Here is a 4,696-nt window from a genome sequence, read left to right on the forward strand (position 1 = left end):
TGTTAGACAATAACAACAAATACCTAGAGGATAACTCAACTAACAAATAAGAAAAAGATATAAACAGTAATGTAAAGTAAATAGCAGAAAAGTTCTGGATTATATTTAACATTTTCCAGATTCCAAATGAAATTTACAAGTGAATACAAGATAGATGTTCCTCTAGCCTGAACATATAACTACATTAGACTATCTTGATTCATAACGCTCTAATCATATTACATTGAGTTTTGAGCTAATTGACTTTAGTTGTCTTCTCTTCTGACTTCACCTTCTTCTAAATCTTGAAGCAATTCCTTGTCAAAGATACGATCTTTTTCTGAAGTGAAGCTTGCAGGTCTGACTGGTTGAACTCCAACTGTCTTCAACTTATTCTTGAGTTGATTGTACCTTTTAACATTCTTCTCACAATAAGCTTGAATCAAGTCAGCAGCTTGAGTCTTCAACATGGATGAATATCCAGCAGTTCTCAAATGATGTTCCATCCAGACCAGATGCTTAGCTGAGTAGTCTTTAAGAGATTGTACATCTAGCTGACAGATTTGAAGACAATCAGACTTAAAGAATCTCACCTGATGAGGATTGTTGACCACTTGAGGACTAGCCCTGCTGGCAAACTCTTTAAGCCTTTCCCGAAGAACTTCATTCAACTCTGAGCTTCTTTTCACTTTGTTTAAAAGAACCCAAATCTCTGACAACGAACGATTCTCAAATAGATGAAGTGACACCTTGAATGATCCTTCACTCTGACAATATACAAAAATGCTCATCTCATTTAGGGATCTATCAAAAGCAGCTGTGATCCTTGAGACTTCAGTCTTGATAGCATTCATGTACATGTCATTGTTAGGATTTGAGATTTCCAGCTTGTCAAGAAGATGTAAGAACTGCCTATCATTGTTAGTGCATAGCTGAGGCATATCGAGTACTCTCCTAGCTTCATCCCACTTTCCACCAATCTTCAGTCTGACATCTCTTCTCCTTTCTTGAGCTTTAATGTCATGAAGACGTTGCTTTTGAAGAGTTTCTGTTCTTTGTATGTCTTTTCTCCTATCAATGATCTGTGAGACCTTCTTGAGTTCAGCTTCTTTTCTTTGCATCTCTGACTGCTCTTTCTGAAATTCTTTCTCAAACCTAGGATCCACTGTATCTTCTTCTTCCCAATCTTCAAAATCACTTTCTTCTTCAGCTTCAAATAACCCATCTTTATCTTCCTGAATTGGTTCAGTGGGAATGTCAAAAATATCGAAGTCATCCTGTTCTCCACTGTAGTAGGCATCATCAGCCTTTCCTTTATCTCCAGCAGAAGTATCTTTTTCTTTCCCTTTGGAACTACTCCCTTTCTTCTCCCCCTTAGTTGAAGGATCCTCTACTGACTTTCCTTTGAAACCTCCACCACTTCCAGAGCCTGATCCTCCACCAGACGGTCCTTCAAAGTGAGCTCTTTGTTCTTCATTAGGGCAATGAGAATTCTTGATCATGTAATATAAGTGCTTCATGCCTTCATTTAGATGTTCCATGCCCGTCTCTATCTTTAGAAATCTTGAGTTGTCCAGTGAATGATTCATCTCAACGAGGTCTTCAAGAGAAGTCATTCTTGTATGTAGGGAGCAGAAGTTGGATATGTCATCAGCTGATAAATTTGGAGTGTCCTGAATAGAATTGAGCTTTGGTATTACAGTAGTCTTTAAATCTGAGATGTCATTCCTTATGATTGCAAGCTGATTGTCGACAGAGGTGGAAGAAGAAGACCGTTCAACCACTTGTGCTTTGAATGCTTAAGCTTCAGCTTGACTTTTAGCAAGTTCTTCTTTCAGGGCAGCAATCTGAGCTAACAGGTTGACAGTATCAGTGTCTGTGTGTGCTCTCACCTGAAGTTCACTCGTATTTGGTTCACTCATCTCACGTGCATGTGTTTCTCTCAATATGATTGCTCGTGAGGAGTCTTCCAATTGCTGTTCTTGTGTACCTGCATTAAAAATCACCCTAGCCTCTTCAAGAGAGGTCAGTGGTGGTGCAATGGGAATTCGCGAGTCCCGATCCTCAGTCAATGCTATTAAATTTTTTGGAATAGATGTCTGAATTGCTTCAGGGATAGATTGACCGAGTTGCCCTCCACTTTCTCCAGATAAATCTGCGAGTGGAGAATCCCATAAGGGAGCCAGAGTTGTTGGATCTGGGAGGGGAGAAAATGACTCTATTAAAGATGGCGGAGAGTCAGATTTTCCCTCTGAAGCATGTGACTGCTCTTCTGCCGTAACTATGGCAGGCACTGTAACCGACTCGACGTGCACTCCTCGCTGGGTGTCCTGAGTATTATCTGGGGAAGTGTATGGTTCCATTGTGAGTAATGGAATTGTGCTTGACTCAGTACAAGATGCCATGGCCCGATGGCGAATTTCAATAGATGCATCCTGTTGAGAGAATGCCTCTAGTAACTGTTCATTGGCCATTTCAAAGTCCATGTCCTGTTGGGAGGACAAGGATGGGCTTTCAGATGCCTCAGAATAGGTTTTTCTTTTCTTAGGAGGAGGCAGAGCTGAGGGTTCACTCATATTTGACATTGTACTACTTCCTAGTAATCTTCTGGGTAACATTTTAGACAGTGGGGGAGAGGGTGAGATAGAATGAGACTCTGTATTTGGCTCTATGACCTGGGATTGAAGCTGTGGTTCTACAACTTCATGGTCAGCCCTATCAACCACTGAGGGTCTGTTAACAGAAGTAGGAAGAGAGTGAGAGTGAGAGTGAGGAGTTACTACCTGTAATGGAAGAGCCTGGGTGGCTTGAACCACTGGAGGTTGAGGTTGCTGTTCATGGCCGGGAAGATTAAAAATAGGCAAGGGAATATAATTGGCCATGAAAGCAGATACAAGTACTGGTACTTGCATAAATTTGAAGGTTGTGTCTTGGCGAGTGTAAATCTTTTTGCTAACTGGTGGGGGTTCGGTTACAGCAGAGTTAGCAAAAAGTGCTTTGTGTTCAGGGGTGAGTAGATGATCTGCTATAAGCATAAGAAAACGAGCATAGTAACATGATACCCTACGATTTGTAGAATGATCACGTAAAGCAGAAGTTAGACGTCTCAAGAGAATGGGAAAAAGTAGTTTGCCAAAATTGATTCTTTGATTGAAAACAACCGCAAGACCAATATACTGCAGGGTGGAAGTAATGTTATGAAAATTAGATTTTGTGCAGTTGGCAAACACTTTGGAAAGTGTATCGAAGAATATATCCCATTCAGACACCAAATTTGATTTAGAAAGTTTGGTTAAATTGATCACCCCCTGATAGTGAATAGCATTGAAAAAATTTGTGATATCATTTTCAGAGGGTAAATTACAGAAATTGTCTAGTGGAAGATTTAACGCACGATTGACGACTGTTTCATGAACTACATACTGTGTGTTTGCGATGGTGAATGAAAAAGATTTTGAATCATCGGCCACAGTAGAAGTTGTGCAAATCAGTCTAAGTAGATCGACGTTTAAAATCACATTTGATTTAATAGCAGAGCTAACAATCGAATGATCATTTAAAAATCTAATCCAAGGCTTAAATTTTTCAACATCACATTTTTCCGGATTGAAATAACCAACTTGATTATGCGCGACAATTTGGAAATTGAGAGCCATTTTTTTTTATAAAATAATAATAAGACACAAGCTTTTCAGAATTTTAAGAATAATATTAAGAAAATTCAAATTAATTAAATTAATTTAATAATTCGAATTAAATTAATTATAATCGAAAAATTTAGACAGAAATGTATCTCGTTAAAATTCTTAAATCACTAACACAGTTTTGACACACCAAAAGACACAAATAAGAAATTAAAATTAAAAAGGAATTGGAAGGGGCAAACTGATTTTAATTTGATTTTTGCGTTTTTGTTTTTTTTTTTTTTTTTTTTTTTTATAATAACTTTTATTAAAGAAAATTCAACAGCACTTGTTTATGTATATACTTATATGTATATATCACTAAAGTGATGATTAAGTGTGCTGAGTAAAAACTCGAGCAAGGAAATATGGTGACTGTTTTTTTTTTTTTTTTTTTTGTTCGAGGAGAGAGAAGAGAGAAAATGAGAGTGAAAACTGTTAGTAATTTTTTGAAAATGAACTGCTAAGTTGAATTGGTGAAAAACAACACAGCAACAACCTTTATATAACAGCTGGTATGACAATCCGGGATTGTCATACTGATTGTCATACCAGGCAAAAAGAAGAAAAATAAATAACAGAATGAGTATTAAAATTATAACTGGTATGACAATCTGATAGTCATACCGATTGTCATACCAGTACAAAATAAAACAATATAATTCTGATATTAATTTTATTACTGGCATGACAATCAATAGTCATACCGATTGTCTTGCCAGTTATAAAATTAATCTGATTTTAAAATTAGCAATCATTATTACTAAAATGACTTTCAGCAAGACAATTTCAATTGTCTTGCCGATTGTCTTTCTAGAATAAGATAAAATAAGCATTAACAGATTTATATTTTCATGTTTACTGAAATGATTTTCAGCAAGACAATTTTAATTGTCTTGCCGATTGTCTTTGCAGTAGAAAAACAAAATGAATATGTACAGACAACTATTAATGTACTGAAGCTATATTTCATAATAGTACAACTGAAATAAACACTTAAAATTTTCACAGAGACAAAGACAATATTTCAGAAT

This window comes from Apium graveolens, chromosome 4 (assembly GCF_009905375.1).
Source record: "Apium graveolens cultivar Ventura chromosome 4, ASM990537v1, whole genome shotgun sequence".
Taxonomy (NCBI): domain Eukaryota; kingdom Viridiplantae; phylum Streptophyta; class Magnoliopsida; order Apiales; family Apiaceae; genus Apium; species Apium graveolens.